The sequence below is a fragment of the Aquarana catesbeiana genome, linkage group LG03, assembly GCF_042186555.1.
Source record: "Aquarana catesbeiana isolate 2022-GZ linkage group LG03, ASM4218655v1, whole genome shotgun sequence".
Lineage (NCBI taxonomy): Eukaryota > Metazoa > Chordata > Amphibia > Anura > Ranidae > Aquarana > Aquarana catesbeiana.
Window position 1 is genome coordinate 688,223,712 of NC_133326.1, and position 18,028 is coordinate 688,241,739.

Genomic DNA, 18,028 nt, shown 5'->3' on the forward strand with positions numbered 1-18,028 from the left:
GAGCTGGGAATATTTACATCTCATCTCAGTGTTAGCCAATAATGCTTTGTCCGTGCTTCAGCCCCTCCCTCTTCCCCTCCCTCCTGCCACATTATCCTCACATAGTCCACAGCTTGCTAACTCCCATGTGAGTTATTTTTTCTTTATGTTTACTTCAGGGAGGGGGAGAAGGATTTGTACTTTTAGTGCAGGCGATGGAGGAAGAGGGGAACAGGACCTGCATTCTCTTATCTATTCATGTCATGTATTTACTCTGGCACTATACCACCTAACCTGGCACTACTGTATACCACCTAACCTGGCACTACTGTATACCACCTAACCTGGCACTACTGTATACCACCTAACCTGGCACTACTGTATACCACCTAACCTGGCACTACTGTATACCACCTAGCCTGGCTCTACTGTATACCACCTAACCTGGCACTACTGTATATCACCTAGCCTGGCATTACTGTATATCACTTAACCTGACACTACTGTATATCGCCTAGCACTACTCTATATCACCTAGCTTGGCACTACTTTATATCACCTAGCCTGGCACAACTGTATACCGCTTGGCATTGCTGTATATCACTTAACCTGCCAGTATACTACCCTAACGTCACTTGACATCGACGTGCGGTGCACTGCCTGTCCACCTGGGAAAGGGGGGGGATGCCAGATATAGGATCTGCCCCGGGTGACTATTTTGAAAACTATTTATAATTTTCCTGCCACTTCACAAGTATGTGCCACTTTGTGTTGGTCCATCACATAAAATCCCAATCAAATGTCAAGGGGTATGAATACTTTTTCAAGGGTGTGTGTGTATGTATGTGTAATATATATATATATATATATATATATATATATATATATATATATATATATATATATATATATATATATAAATTTTTATAGTTGGCCCCCCTACTTTTGTACCTGCCCCCCCTAAATATGAAAGCTGGAGACGCCACTGGTTGGCAAGTGGGTAAAATAGGTCTTCCTGAAGGGGAATTCCCGGGTGTGGTGACCCCTGTAATCCCCGGGATGTGTTGGGTGTTGTCATCTGCTGGCAATCATACAATTCTTCCTGCAGAGCGACATTACACAATTATGAAATATGAGAATTATTGATCTGGGGAGGGGTCAGAGGAGAGCAAAACACAGACTGACTTCCAGATCTGTCATTACGCACACATCCCCGGGGAGCTGAGACATAGGAGCTGACAATCTACACCCAGACACTACTTACAGGTACTCACCGCTGTCTCTGATTGGCTGTTGCATTCTCTGACTCGCTTATATCTTTAACGTCTGTAGATTGTCTGCTGACTCTCTCGCTGCTGTTAGTGCAATACACGGACACCCAGAGCTGAGATCCTCCTGAATATACTACTCACCTGGCTGACCCTTGGATACTTCCTGAGCCAGGCGCCCCAAATCAAGATCCTGCGGGGCACCCAGGCCACTAGCATTATCAGAATGAGCTCAGCAATGTAGAGGGAGCAGATTCTGAACTCTTCACTTTTCTCCACCCTCCAGCGTGTCGGAGTGACCTCGGGGTAATAATTACAGAGCAGAGTATGACTATAGTACACATAGAAGAAGTGGGAAGATGGCTTTCCGCTGGGATTGCATTGTGTGTGATGGGATTAGAAGACTCACAGGCATAGAAGCCAAGGGGGGTGGTTTGGAAAATCACATCTGTCCTATAAATTCCTCGAGTGCCGGAGCTCAGCCCAGCCCTGCACAGGATGTCACAACAAAAGTCATTCTTTAACCACTTAGGACCTCTTTTTGAGATTTGTTGTTTACAAGTTAAAAACTGTTTTTTTTGCTAGAAAATTACTTAGAACTCCCAAACATTATATATATAATTTTTTTTTTATAACACCCTGTAGAATAAAATGGTGGTTGTTGCAATATTTTCTGTCACGCCGTATTTGCGCAGCGGTCTTACAAGCGCACTTTTTTCGGAAAAAAAATACACTTTTTTGAATTAAAAAATATGTCAATAGTAAAGTTATCCCAACTTTTTTTTTATTATATTGTGAAAGATGATGTTACACCGAGTAAATTGATACCCAACATGTCACGCTTCAAAATTGCGCCGTGGAATGATGACAAACTTTTACCCTTAAAAAATCTCCATAGGCGACATTTAAAAACAATTCTACAGGTTGCATGTCTTGAGTTACAGAGGAGGTCTAGGGCTAGAAGTATTGCTCTTGCTTTACTGATCGCGGCGATACCTCACATGTGTGGTTTGAACACCATTTTAATATGCGTGCGCTACTCATGTATGCGTTCGCTTCTGCACGCAAGCTCGGTGGGACGGGGCGCATTTAAAACGTTTTTTTTTTTAATTACTATTTATTTTACCTTTTTTTTATTTTTGATTTTTACACTGTTCTTTAAAAAAAAGAAAAAAAAAGTGTCACTTTTATTCCTATTACAAGGAATGTAAACATCCCTTGTAATAGAATATAAGCATGACAGGACCTCTTAAATATGATATCTGGGGTCAAAAAGACCTCAGATCTCATATTTACACTAAAATGCAATAAAAAATAAATTGTCATTTGAAAAAAAAAAAAAAATTTTGACGTCGCTTCCGCCCTACAGTGATATGGAGACGGGGGGGGACCATCTTCCCCTCACTCGTCTCTATACCAAGGAAGGAAAAGGATCCAATCGCCTCCACTGTTACTGACGGCTTCGGCAAGCGGCGGAGGGCACCGGAGAGCGGCAAGAGGGAGGGGGGGCCTCTCTCGCCGCCGATAAAAGTGATCTGACGGCGAATCCGCCGCAGAGACCACTGTTATTGGAAACCGGACCTCCGGCTGAAGAGGATACCGGGGTTATGGCAGCTAGATGCTGCCATAACAACGATATTCTAAAAAATAAAACGAATATACCGCGCTGTCTACAAAAAGATGGTCTAAAAGCAGCCAGCACAGCAATAGATCATTTTTTCCCCCCACAAATAGAGCTTTCTTTTGGTGGTATTTGATCACCTCTTTTTATTTTTTGCTCTATAAACAAAAGAAGAGTGACAAGTTTGAAAAAAAAACACAATATTTTTTTACTTTTTGCTGTAATAAATTTCCCAATTAAAAAAAAACAAAAAACAAAAAAAAAACAAAACAAATTTTTTCTCAATTTAGACCGATATATTTTCTTCTACATTATTTTTGGTAAAAAAAAAAAAAAAAATCGCAATAAGCGTATATTGATTGGTTTGCACAAAATTTATAGCATCTACAAAATAGGGGAAAGATTTATGGCATTTTTATTATTAAATCTATTTTTTTTACTAGTAATGGCGGTGATCTGCAATTTTTATCGTGACTGCGACATTGCGGCGGACACAACGGACACTTTTGACACATTTTTGGGACGATTGACAATTATACATCGATCAGTGCTATAAAAATGCTCTGATTACTGTGTAAATGACACTGGCAGGTAAGGGGTTAACACTAGGGGGCGATCAAGGGGTTAAGTGTGTCCTAGGGAGTGATTCTAACTGTAGGGGGCGGGGACTCACAAGGGGAAGAGAGCGATCGATCGTGTGTTCCCAGTACAGAGGAACACCGGTCTCCTCTCACCTGACAGGACGTGTGTTTACACACACACACAGATCTGCGTCCCTGGCACTGTTACCGGCAATCGTGGGTGCCCAGCGGACATCGTGGCCGCTGGGCACGCGCACAGGGTCCTCAGTGACACGGTGGGCGCATGCGCGCCCCCCTAGGTGGCCGGGAAGCCCAGGACGTCATATGACGCCTGCCCAGGATGGGAGGTCCCTCGTCATATTACTATGGGCGGGGTATGAAGTGGTTAACACTAGATGGGTTTAGGCTGGAATTCTACTTTAAGCCTGTCCCATGCAAGTCTATAGGGCAGTGATGGCGAACCTTGGCACCCCAGATGTTTTGGAACTACATTTCCCATGATGCTCATGTACTCTGCAGTGTAGCTGAGCATCATGGGAAATGTAACAGTAATATGGAGAGCCGGTGTCTTGCCGAGAAAGTTCCCCCGGCGGATAAGAACCCCCCTGTACTGCGCAGGCGCAGCGCTTGCGCAGTACAAACTACTAGGAGCCGCCGAAGATAGCCAAAGCTGAAAATCTTCAATCAGCTGTACACGGCGCCTGCGCTCTGGGTCCAGGTTCAAGCCCCACCATCCAAGTGGACCTAGAGGGAGAATAAAAAAGTGCCGAGCGCAGCGAGGCCATGCTCGAAGTGTGGCGACCGAAGCGAGCCCGCGAGGGGCCCTCTCACAGGCGCCGTGTACAGCTGATTTCCAACTATTCCGCTTCGGCTATTTCCGCTGGCTCCTACTGCGCAGGCGCAGCGCCTGCGCATTAGAGGGGGGGTCCTTATCCGCCGAGAGGAACTTTCTCAGCAGAACACCAGCAAAACTGTATTCCTTGAAAAGCATCATGGGAAATGTAGTTCCAAACCATCTGGGGTGCCAAGGTTCGCCATCACTGCTATAGAGCATATTATATATTGTTTTAGTGCAGCATTTACGGGGTTAAATCAGGCAGCGAGTAGACAACATATTGCCTCCTCACCCCCAGTCAAACGCCTCTGAGCCACTCCCCCGTTCACATTAAATGCGGCTTTGAAATTGTGCGACTTCACTTGAAATCGCGCAATTTCAAAGCCACCTGTCAGTAAGACTTCAGGTGCAACTTGGCTGACATCTGTGCGACTTCGTGTACAGATGTCTATGAAAGTCGCACCTGAAGTCAGCAAAAGTCGCGCGGTAACAACTTTTTCAAATTGGTGCGGCCGCGCAAAGACGGCGCCATGCCGATCTGAACAGTTCTACTGCAGACAATAGGGCGCAACTTGTAATGCGATTTGGACCCGTCAAGCCGCACCGGTGTGAACTGGGGGCTGAAAAGTGATGCACCGTGGATCACTTTTCAGAGGGATGGCAAGGCCTGCCGCCCATGTAAACCAGGCCCCCTAGGCATTGCCTTAGTGGCCTGCGATGCCATTCACAATGAAGCACTGCAGTGCAGCAACGCAAGTTACATACATTACTATTACACAACAGTGTGAATCTGGCCTCACCTCCTTTGAAGTGCATTATATTGTGCCTTCAATATGAACGGGGTGGCCAGTGCAACTCAATGTGCCTAAAATCACGCATGACCCTTTTTTTTAATGTAACCCATCGCACAGAAATGCACGGCCGTAGGGTGCCCTGCAACGCCGGTGCATCACCTTAGTGTATTAGGAAGGTAGTTTAAATAATTGGCACCCCAACACATTTTATGTGTGTTGGCAGGGTTGCCACATCATCCCTTTAATTCAGGACACACATTAATTACACAGGTTCTGAGGCTGATTTAATGCAGATAAGGCACCGAGTGAGTTTAATTACCACCTTAATCAGCCACAGAACCTGTGTAATTGATATGTGTCCTGGATTAAAGGGATGAGGCAGCAACCCTAGTTGGCATGCGTTGCAATCATTGCGCACAAGAGTTACCACAATGCAGAAATGTGAACACGACCTAAAAAAAATGGCGCCAAAAAAAACGTTAATATACCAATGATAAATCTAGCAGCCTGACCTGATCCTTCACTTATCCATTGGTGCAGTGTAGGGGGTCATCAGTATTCCCACCTGTCCAGTCTTCAACCAGACCGCCCAGATTATATGACCCTTGTCCGGCCCATTATTTGCCATGCCTGATTTGGGCACTCAGCATTGCGAACCAAATTTCTTCCCCACTCCCCCTCTGCCACACCCGGAATGTAATCTACAGATCCCAATCTTTGAAACGCTGACAGCACCTGCTCTGTGATTGACACCATTTACCCAGGAGGCCGAGGACACCTTGTGGTGAAAAAAAAAGTACTGCAAAGGGGGAGACTTTCAAGAAATATTACACCGAAAATTATTTTTTTTTTATTTTGTTATTTGGCTGGTGGCTCCCATTATTATTTAAAGAAAATTAAAAATCCCTGGAGTTTAGATATAAACCCCGACTGGACGTCATTTAGTTTTATTGAAGCAACTCATAATTTAATTGCAATTGCCCTAACTCATAAATAATTGCCATTTTTAATTTCTAAAATGCTGTTTTCTCCCATTTTCATGCTTATTGTATCTCCTGCAGCCTCTTTCAGCCACTTCTTGTCCAGCAAAAATATAAATGACACGAGACGCTCACAGCTTTTATTTCCTTTTTATTGCAGTCCAAAGTACAAAAGTTAAAAGATGACAATCCGGCCAACAAGCTCTCACCTTTCATCAATTCTTAACCTCTTCAGCCCCGGAAGGATTTGCCCCCTGACCAGGCCATTTTTTTGCGATTCGGCACTGCATCGCTTTAACTGACAATTGCGCGGTTGTGCGAAGCTGCACCCAAACAAAATTGACGCCTTTTTTTTCCCCCCACAAATAGAGCTTTCTTTTGGTGGTATTTGATCACCTCTGCGTTTTTTGTTTTTTTTGCGCTATAAACAAAAAAAAAACTATTTTTAACAAAAAAAAAAAAAAATTTTTTTTACTTTCTGCTATAATACGTAAAAAAAATGTATTCATCGGTTTAGGCCGATATATATTCTTCTACATATTTTTGGTAAAAAAAAAAAAATTATAATTGGTTTGCACAAACGTTATTGCGTCTACAAACTATGGGATAGATTTAGAGACTTTTTAATTTATTTTTTATTGTTTTTACTGGTAATGGCGGCGATCTACGATTTTTGGTGGGACTGCGACATTGCGGCGGACAAATCTGACCCCCAAATGACACTTTTTGGGGACCAGTGACATTATTACATTGACATACCTCCCAAGTTTTTGAGATGGGAATGAGGGACACCTATCAGCAAAAGCATGCAGGCATAGGACACACCCCTTTTCTATTTTGATCATTATCACATGGTTGCTTCTCCCTTCAGTTGGCTTTCCAGGGGGTTAAGGAGGGTTCCTTATTTTTTCCCTTCTTTTTTCCCCCCCTTTCCCACCTCTTCCCTTCCCCTTCTTTTCCACACCCCCCCCATTTTTAAACCCCTTTATATATTTTTGAAATAGGACACACCCCTTGCCACGCCCCCTTAAAGGAGAATTGTACAAAAAAACTAAAAAAGATTGGTTGAATCCACATGTGCTTTTTTTTACCACTACTATTCCTTTATATTGGCTCTTGGAATTTACAAATGCAGCAATTTATAAATCAGATGAAAGGCTTAGTGCTGGAAAACACTTTTTGATAGATAAAACGTGCATTTTATATACATCTATATAGATCAGACCAAAATGAGGGACACATGAGGAGGAATGAGGGACAGAGGGACATTACTTCAAATCAGGGACAGTTGGGAGGTATGCATTGATCAGTGCTATAACCAGGGCTTTTTTTTAGCTGGAACTTGGCCACCACCTCTGGCTCAGACCCTCTGCTCCCTGCTGACCACTATTACTTAAAAAACACAAAAGTCCGGCTTCTATGCTTACAAGGGACAGCTTGTTCTCCAACGGCTCCCACAGATCAGATCGCTTGAGTGGCTCCCACTGAGTGAAGGATGGGGACAAAGGGGATGCAGGTACACGGGGTGCAGTGCAAATGCCAACATCACCACTGGATGATCTCCTAGGGTTGCCACCTTTTCTTCAAGCCAAACCCGAACACTTTAGCAGCCTGGGATACCTTTGTGTGGCACCAAGGAGAGTAGTAATGCAGTGCGCTACAGCGGACAGTGGGTATGGCTAAATTGCTCTTGCCTCCTAGTGATGCCAAACCAGATAGCCGCCTACAGATCCCGGAGGGCAACAGATTTGTGTATGACTTTCTTGGTTACTTGGGGAGCCACAACCCAGTCTGAATAATGTGTCTGGGTTTCAGTCCGCCTGAAACCCGAACACCTGATTCAAAACCCGAACTGTCCGGGTAAATCCCGGACAGGTGGCAACCTTATGATCTCCCCTGCAAGTGAGAGAGGTGGAGCCACCTACAGCTCCCAACTGTCCCTGATTTGGAGCAATGTCCCTCTGTCCCTCATTCCTCCTCATTTGTCCCTCATTTTGGCCTGATCTGCATAGTTGTGTATAGGGATGAGCCGAACACCCCCCGGTTCGGTTCGCACCAGAACCTGCGAACGGACCGAAAATTCGCACGAACGTTAGAACCCCATTGACGTCTATGGGACTCGAACGTTCGAAATCAAAAGTGCTCATTTTAAAGGCTAATTTGCATGGTATTGTCCTAAGAGCCCTTGCACACTGGGGCGGGGGGCGGCGTCGGCGGTAAAACACCGCTATTATTAGCGGCGTTTTACCGTCGGTATGCGGCCGCTAGCGGGGCGGTTTTACCCCCCGCTAACGGCCGAGAAAGGGTTAAATACCACCGCAAAGTGCCTCTGCAGAGGTGCTTTGCCGGTGGTATAGCCGCGCCGTCCCATTGATTTCAATGGGCAGGAGCGGTATACACACCGCTCCTTCACCGCTCCGAAGATGCTGCTAGCAGGACTTTTTTTACCGTCCTGCCAGCGCATCGCTCCAGTGTGCAAACCCTCGGGGCTTGCACACTGGAATGAAAGCAGCGGCACTTTCGGGGCGGTATGCAGGCGCTATTATTAGCGCAATAGCGCCTGCAAACCGCCCCAGTGTGCAAGGGCTCTTAAAAGGGTTTGGGGACCCGGGTCCTACCCCAGGGGACATGTATCAATGCAAAAAAAACTTTTAAAATCGGCCGTTTTTTCGGGAGCAGTGATTTTAATGATGCTTAAAGTAAAAAAAAAAAAAGTGAAATATTCCTTTAAATATCGTACCTGGGGGGTGTCTATAGTTTGCCTGTAAAGTGGCGCGTGTTTCCCGTGTTTAGAACAGTCCCTGCACCAAATGTCATTTTTAAAGGAAAAAAAGTCATTTAAAACTGCTTGCGGGTTTAATGTAATGTCGGGTCCTGGCAATATGGATGAAAATCAGTGAGACAAACAGCATGGGTACCCCCCAGTCCATTACCAGGCCCTTTGGGTCTTGTATGGATATTAAGGGGAACCCCACACCCAAATTAAAATAAGGAAAGGTGTGGGGCCACCAGGCCCTATATACTCTGAACAGCAGTATACAGGCGGTGCAAACAACACAGGGACTGTAGGTTTGTTGTTAAGTAGAATCTGTTTGTAATTTTGAACGGGTACATTTTTAACATGTTTAGCTCCAGCCAAAAAATCTTTTTTAAGCTTTTTGGAAAACATAGGGAAGGGTTATCACCCCTGTGACATTTGTTTTGCTGTCTTTCCTCCTCTTCAGAAGATTTCACCTCACTTTTTGTCCCAATGACAAATGTTTTTTGAAAATTTGGTTTTTTTTTGTGGAACAAGGATTGGAAAGCATCAGAGGAAAGGAGAAATGTTTTTCCCATATTAGCTCTTACAGGAGAGAATTTCCCTTCCTAGGGGTAGATTTCATCTCACTTCCTGTTGTCTCCTTCCGTTTGCAAGTAGGAGTCGTTTGTAAGTTAGATGTTTGAAAGTAGGGGCCTGCCCTATATACTCAGCAGAAATTTGGGCCTTAGGTGTTGTTGTGGCCACAACACTGTAAGCCCTCACAGGGCCCTGCTGTGAAATATTAGATCAAGAATTGTAATTACATGCCCCTGTTGAACAAGGGCAGAAAAATTGGGCCTTTGGTGGTGGTGTGGTGGTGCTGGTGGTGCTGGTGCCACAACACTGTAAGTCCTCACTCGCTCTTGGTGGGTGCAGAAATGGGCCCTGCTGTGAAATATTAGATCAAGAATTGTAATTACATGCCCCTGTTGAACAGGGGCTGAAAAATTAGGCCTTAGGCACTGGTGCTGGTGCCACAACACTGCAACCCCTCACAGACACTCTAGTTGGAACGCAGGAACGAGCCCTGCTGCAAAGTATTGCATCAAAAATTGTAATTACACGCCCCTGTTAAACAGGGGCTGAAAAATTGTGCCTTAGGCACTGGTGGCGCCCAGAACCAAAAATGTTCTTACAAGCTATGAGCGTGATGATTGAGGAGGAAGAGGATAATTACTCAGGGATAGCCACTCAGCATAGGCAGTCTTTGAAGGGATCTGAGATTTCAAAAAAAATTATTCGGTTACATCAGCATCAGGTGCTTGGTAGCTGGTGGTGATCCAAGGCTGATTCATTTTTATGAAGGTCAGTCGATCGACTGAGTCGGTGGACAGACACACCCTGTGATCGGTTACCACGCCTCCAGCAGCACTGAATGTGCGTTCCAAAAGAACGCTGGATGCAGGACAGGCCAGTAGCTCAATTGCATACTGTGCAAGCTCTGGCCAGTGATCCATCCTCAAGACCCAGTAACCCAGAGGATTTTCGGTGGGAAAGGTGTCCAAGTCAGATCTTGCCCCTAGGTATTCCTGCACCATGTAAAACAGACGCTGGCGACGGTTGCTGGAACCGATCATACCTTGGGGCTGCGGACCAAAAAATTGTCTGAACGCATTGGTCAAACAGCCACCTTCTCCACCGCTCCTTCTTTGACTGACCGAAGCCTCAGCAACACGTTGTCCAGAAACAGGAGTTTGTAACCTCCCAGTCTCTGGGAACGCGTTGCACAGACCTTTCTGCAAGGCCTCCCGAAGATGTTTCATCCTCTGCTCCCTCTGCGATGGCAAGATAAGGTCCGCAACCTTACCCTTGTAATGTGGATCAAGGAGGGTTGCCAGCCAGTATTGGTTCTTCTCCTTGATACCACGAATACGAGGATCCTTACGCAGGCTTTGCAGGATCAGGGAGGCCATGCAGCGTAGGTTTTCTGAGGCATTCGGTCCGGAGTCCTCTGGGTCACTAAGGACGACATGGTCCGCAGCCACCTCCTCCCAGCCACGTACAAGTCCATGTGTTTCTTGGGACTGATCCCTTAAAGACTGCTGCTGATGCTGAGTGCCAGGCTCCACCTCCATACTGACACAATCGTCCTCGTCCTCGTCCTCGTCCTCGTCCTCCTCGTCCTCTTCCTGTGTGATCGGCAGGAACACTGTCTGGATAAAGGGGGCCTTGAGAGCTAAGGAAGTCCTCCTCTTCCTGCCTCTGTTCTGCCTCAAGTGCCCTGTCCATTATTCCACGCAGCGTGTGCTCCAACAGGTGGACAAGGGGGACAGTGTCACTGATGCATGCACTGTCACTGCTCACCATCCTCGTGGCCTCCTCAAATGGTGACAGGACAGTGCATGCATCCCTGATCATGGCCCACTGGCGTGGGGAAAAAAAACAAGCTCCCCTGACCCTGTCCTGGTGCTATAGTCGCACAGGTACTCATTGATGGCCCTCTGCTGCGTATGCAGCCGCTGCAGCATGGCCAACGTTGAGTTCCACCTGGTGGGCATGTCACAGATTAGGCGGTTCTTGAGCAGGTTAAACTCCTTTTGGAGGTCCGTCAGCCGAGCACTGGCATTATATGACCGGCGGAAATGCACACAGACTTTCCTGGCCTGCCTCAGGACATCCTGTAAGCCAAGAACCGCTGCACCACCAAGTTAAGGACGTGAGCCAAACAGGGCACATGGGTCATTTGTCCCTGTCGGAGGGCAGAGAGGAGGTTGGTGCCATTGTCGCAAACCACCATTCCTGCCTTAAGTTGGCATGGTGTCAACTACCTCTGAACCTGCCCCTGCAGAGCTGACAGAACCTCTGCCCCAGTGTGGCTCCTGTCCCCAAGCACGCCAGCTCAAGCACCGCATGGCATCTTTTGGCCTGCGTACTTGCGTAGCCCCTTGAATGGCTACGGAGCACCGCTGGTTCCAAGGACAAAGCACAGGAAGAGGCCATGGAGGAAGAAGAAGAGGAGGGGGTGGAGGAGAGAGGTGTGTCACAATCATTAGCATTTTGGAGGCGTGGTGGCGGAACAACCTCCAACACTACTGCACCTTGTCCTGCATCCTTCCCAGCTGCCAGCAGAGTCACCCAATGCGCCGTGAAACTTAGGTAACGTCCCTGTCCATGCCTGCTGGACCATGAGTCAGCGGTAATATGCAACTTACCGCTGACCGCCCTGTCCAGCGAGGCATGGACATTGCCTTCCACATGCCGGTAGAGAGCCGGAATCGGGCAGGGGGCAGAGTCTACCAACTGAAAAGGCAGCAGTTGAAGTGCTAGCAATTTTGCCAAGCTAGCATTCAACCGCTGGGCATGTGGATGGCTGGGAGCAAACTTCTTTCGGCGGTGCAGCAGCTGGGGCAGGGAAATTTGCCTGGTACAATCTGATGTCGGTGTACCAAAAGCAGATTGCCCACAAGTACTTGGCTGTGACACACCTAATTCTACACCTTCATTCCTCTCAGTGCAGGTCTCAGAGAGGACTGAAGGTATAGTGGGGTTGGAAATCTCAGCTGATGAGGAGCAAGGAGAGGTCCTCTTTGTTCTTTGGTGTGGGTCTTTTAGATACGCTTGCCAACGAACTGCATGGCAGGTCAACATATGTCTGGTCAAGCATGTGGTACCCAAGCGGGAGATGTTTTGGCCACGCAAGATACGCTTGAGCCATATGTTGCAAATAGCAGCGGTGCGATCTGATGCACTCGTCTCAAAAAAGGCCCACACCAAAGAACTTTTTGAATAACGCGCAGAGACTGCAGCACCCTGCACATGTGGAGCTTTGGGGTGTGATGCGGTCAATGTGCTGCCCTTAGGCTGGCCCCTGGAGGGCATCCTGCCTCGTTGGTGATGTGCCGCCTCCTCCTCCTCCTCTCTCCCATCAGGCACCCACGTTGAGTCAGTGACCTCATCATCCCCTCCCTCCTCATCACTGGAGCAAACCTGGCAGTATGCTGCAGCAGGGGGAGCATGACTGCCAGATTGCTGTCCTTCTTGGGCACCCCCTCTGTCCGTGCTCATGTTACTGCCTTCATCGAGCTCAGTATCATCATCAGAGCCTTCCAAACGCTGGGCATCCTCCTTGAGCATGTACCCAACACTGTGGTCAAACAGTTCGAGGGACTCCTCAGGAGGACATGGTGGGGCTAGGGAAGGAGTCACTGATAACATTGAGCCGAGGGAAGAGGCCGCTGCTTTGCCAGACAAAGTACCCTGGGCATGGGGGAGAGAGGATGAGGAGGATGAGGACGGCTTGGTCATCCACTCGACCAAGTCTTCTGCATGTTGCGGCTCAACACAGCCAGCTGCCGAAAAAAAATGCCAAGCGTGTCCCACGGCCACGTGCTGATGAGGATGCACCGTCTCCACGACCAGCACTAGACACAGAGCCTGCTTGCCCTCTCTTATTGGCTTGTGACTGTTTGCCTCTCCTTCTTGGCCTTCCAGACATACTAATGGCCTGTAGCTGCACTAAGCTGGGATATATATATATATATATATATATATATATATATATACTGATACTGCAGCTAGCAAAATCAACTGCCTGCCTGTAGTATGAGAACACCACCAACCTTCTACAGGTAGCTTTAGCTGAACACTGTGAGGTGGACGCACCCCACTAACTTGTAGGTTTAGCTGAACACTGTGAGCAGGACGCACTGCACTAACTGTAAATAGTCTAGCTGCCTGACTGTGGTACTAATAGGATCAAAAGAACACCAGTAATTTTTCTTCAGGTAGCTGTATATACTGTAACAAGACAAGCCTGCCTGTCAGTAAGAAGATAACAGGAACGGATCTAGCTGAACACTGTGAGCAGGACGCACCACACTAACTTGTAGGTTTAGCTGAACACTGTGAGCAGGACGCACCCCACTAACTTGTAGGTTTAGCTGAACACTGTGAGCAGGACGCACCCCACTAACTTGTAGTTTTAGCTGAACACTGTGAGCAGGACGCACTGCACTAACTGTAAATAGTCTAGCTGCCTGACTGTGGTACTAATAGGATCAAAAGAACACCAGTAGTTTTCTTCAGGTAGCTGTATATACTGTAACAAGACAAGCCTGGAAGATAACAGGAACGGATCTAGCTAAACTGAATACAGTGTATATATATATATATATATATATATATATATATATATATATATATGCAACACCTGGGATGCATATATATACACAATACACTGTAAGTGTAGCTAACTGACAGACTGTTCTGCCTAATCTATCTAACTCAAATCAAATGTCACTGTCTGTGTGTCTCTCTCTCTCTCTCTCTTTCTCTCTCAATGAACGCCGGAACACACACTACACAGGGCCGCCGTGCAGGCGGCCTTATATAGTGTGGGGCGTGTACTAAATCCCCTGAGCCATAATTGGCCAAAGCCTCCTTGGCTTTGGCCAATTACGGCTCTCTGTTCAGACGGCGCTGTGATTGGCCAAGCATGCGGGTCATAGTGCATGCTTGGCCAATCATCAGCCAGCAATGCACTGCGATGCCGCAGTGAATTATGGGCTGTGACGCGCCACGCGAATTTGGCGCGAACGGCCCATATCGTTCGCAATTCAGCGAACGGGCGAACAGACGATGTTCGAGTCGAACATGGGTTCGACTCGAACACGAAGCTCATCCCTAGTTGTGTATAAAATGCACTTTTTAAGTATCAAAAAGTGTTTTCCAGCGCTAAACCTTTTATCTGATTTCTAAATTGCTGCATTTGTAAATTCCATAAGGCAATATAAAGGAATAGTAGTGGTAAAAAGAGAACTTGTGGGTTTAACCCAACTTGTTTTTTTTTTTTGTACAATTCTCCTTTAATGGGGCATGGCAAGGGGTGTGTCCTATGCCTGCATACTTTTGCTGATAGGTGTCCCCCATTCCCATCTCAAAAAGTTGGGAGGTATGCCAACTACAGTATGCAGGGAGGTACTAGAGATGGTTGGGTGCTTCAGCCGAATACAGCAACAAAAAGAACACACGTGGAAGATGGTGGAGCTTTTAAGGAGCTGGGGAGGAAATGGGGGCTGTAAAGGGGGGTTGCATGCAGAGGTCAGAGCTGAAGAGGGGTAAAAGTGAGCTGTGGATGGGGGATGCAGAGGTAAGCAGCTGTGGAAGAAGGCTGAATTCTGCACACTGTGTGTAGCGCACCTCAAAACTCTGCACTCTTTACGTAGCACACCCTGAACTCTGCACTCTGTGTGTAACCCCCTCCCTGAACTCTGCAGTCTGTGTGTAACTCCCTCCCTGATCTCTGCAGTCTGTGTGTAACCCCCTCCCTGATCTCTGCAGTCTGTGTGTAACCCCCTCCCTGATCTCTGCAGTCTGTGTGTAACCCCCTCCCTGATCTCCGCAGTCTGTGTGTAACCCCCTCCCTGATCTCTGCAGTCTGTGTGTAACCCCCTCCCTGATCTCTGCAGTCTGTACATAATGCACTCCTGGTAATTTACGACCCTATTAAGACCCTCCCACTGTTAGTGAAATTTGATGCGGTTTGGAGGGTGTTTGTAAGGGATGGGGGGGGGGGGGTCGTGAAGAAGTTCCTGTACTTATTTTCTGAGAAAACAATCCCTGGCTTTAACAATTTACTGATCAAAGCATACAATGGCAGGGAAGGGGTTAACACTAGGGGGCGATCAAGGGGTTAAGTGTGTTCTCTGGAAGTGTTCTAACTGTAGGGGGGATGGGCTCACTGGAACATGACAGAGATCACTGCTCCTGATCACTGGGGACAGAAGATCCCTGTCATGTCACTAGGCAGAACAGGGAATCGCCTTGTTTACATAGGCAGTAACCCGTTCTGCCTATCCTCAGCGTGATCGTGGGTCGCCGGCGTACATCGAGTCTGCACAGACCCACGGCGCACACGCATCCGCTATCCTTCCTTGCACAGACTGATGTACAGGTACGTCGATTCGCACAGGAGAGCCGACCTGCCTTAGTATATCTGCCTGAGCTGGTCGGCTAGTGGTTAATGCTGAAGTACCCCCATCAACATACTAATGTCATTTCTAAATAAATCTTTTCTGTTTTTATTACATATTTCATTTTAGGTTAAATAATGCAATATTTGGGTCTCTGTGCTTCCCTATGCAGTGCAGGCTCAGGGGGAGGGGCCAGCAGGCTTCTGTACATACAATAGCTGCCTGCCTCAGTACCTCTTGTGACATTAGCAGTCTCAGATCCCACCGCTGCCACCACAATGTGCCGTATTGCACTCTCTATTACCGTATTGCACTATTGCCTCACCTTAAGCCTAAGCAGAGATCTTCCAGCTTGCAGGACAACAATGTAGGCACCAGCAGACTAGTTATCAGTGGGGTCAGTTATCCCTGTAGTTAACCATTTACATACACTCATTATACCCTTTTAATAGTAACACACACAGTTTAGGGCTCCATTCACACCTACTCTATATTACCAAAGTATTAGGGCACATGAACTTTAATGGCATCCCAGTCTTAGTCCATAAGGTTCAATACAATAATCAGTTGGCCCTCCCTTTGCAGCTATAACAGCTTCAACTCTTCTGGGAAGGCTGTCCACAAGGTTTAGTAGTGTGTCTATGGGAAGGTTTGACCATTCTTCCAGAAGCGCATTTGTGAGGTCAGGCACTGATGTTGGAGGAGAAGGCCTGGCTCACAGTCTCCACTCTAATTCATCCCAAAGGTGTTCTATGGGGTTGAGATCAGGACAATCAAGTTCCTCCACCCCAAACTCGCTCATCCATGTCTTTATGGACCTTGCTTTGTGCACTGGTGACCAATCATGTTGGAACAGGAAGGGGCCGTCCCCAATGTTGCCTTATGAGTTTATGTGAAATCTCCATTAATCGCTGTAAAATATTGCAATTAGAAATCTATTTCAGTTAGAGGGAAATATATTTAAAATACTGAGTGTTGTGTTGGTGTTATTGTAACTAGTTCAACTTCAAAGGTTGGCCTTTTGTTTTCCCTGATAACATCTTCCCTGGGTAGTAAACAACAGCCTTCTTTGACTCATCCAATCAGGCTGTGCCCAATATACATTTACTAGGTACAGTGACCAATTAGGGAGAATTATATTAGCCACACTACAGAAAGGAGGGGGGGGGGGATATAATGCTCTGTGACCAAGCTAACTCACTCTTTGGTGTGGGAATAGACAGCAGTCACCATGGGCTGACCTGAAGTTAACAGGTAATCTAATGCCGCGTACACACGGTCGGACTTTTCGTCTACAAAAGTCTGACGGACGCCGACGGACTAAAGCTGGCTGACAATCCGATCGTGTGTGGGCTTCTCCGGACTTTCAGCAGACTTTTCCAGCCGCAAATCTGACGGACTTTAGATTTGAAACATGCTTCAAATCTTTACGTCGTAACTACGTTGGACCCAGAAATCCGCTCGTCTGTGTGCTAGTCCGACGGGCAAAAACCCACGCTAGGGCAGCTATTGGCTACTGGCTATCAACTTCCTTATTTTAGTCCGGTGTACGTCATCACGTACGAATCCGTCAGACTTTTGTGTGATCGTATGTAGGCAAGTCCGTTCGTAGGAAAGTCTGCCGCAAGTCCGCCAAAAGTCCGTCGAAAGTCTGTCGGACAGGCTGTCGGACTTTTGTAGACGAAAAGTCCGACCGTGTGTATGCGGCATAACTCTATACTTGCATCTTATATTGTATTGTATATATGGTTCTGTGAGTAATTTGTAAATATCATGTAAGCCAGGGGACCTACACTGTACATTGTGTTGTAAATACTGTCTGGTGTGTAATTTGTATATATTATGTAACCCTATTAAGAAATGTGTATTGCGGATGGAACTACCTCTTTGTTGTAAAATCTCTCAGATCTAGATATGTATATGTCCATACTACCACAATGATTGAGGTGTATGCACAAAATACAGAACTAGTCAACACCAAACTGTTCCCACAAAGTTGGGAGCATGAAATTGTCCAAACTGTCTTGGTATGCTGACGCTTTAAGAGTTCCCTTCACTGGTACTAAGGGGGCCAAGCCCAACCCCTGAAAAACAACCCCACACCATAACCCCCCCTCCACCAAATGATTTGGACCAGCACAAAGCAAGGTTCATAAAGACGTGGATGAGTGAGTTTAGGGTGGAAGAATTTGACTGGCCTGCACAGAGTCCTGACCTCAACCCCATAGAACACCTTTGGGATGAATTCAAGCAGAGACT

At 46.8% G+C, this 18,028-nt stretch overlaps 1 protein-coding gene across 1 annotated transcript in view; it reads left to right on the top strand.

Annotated features, from left to right (window-relative positions):
- Window positions 1-1,127: 1,127 nt before the first annotated feature.
- LOC141134155 (phospholipid scramblase 3-like) overlaps window positions 1,128-18,028 on the top strand; it is a 66,596-nt gene continuing 49,695 nt past the window's right edge. The window contains exon 1 of the mRNA XM_073623740.1: window positions 1,128-1,245. The gene's annotated coding sequence lies outside the window, so the exon portion shown is untranslated. The remainder of the gene's footprint in view (window positions 1,246-18,028) is intronic.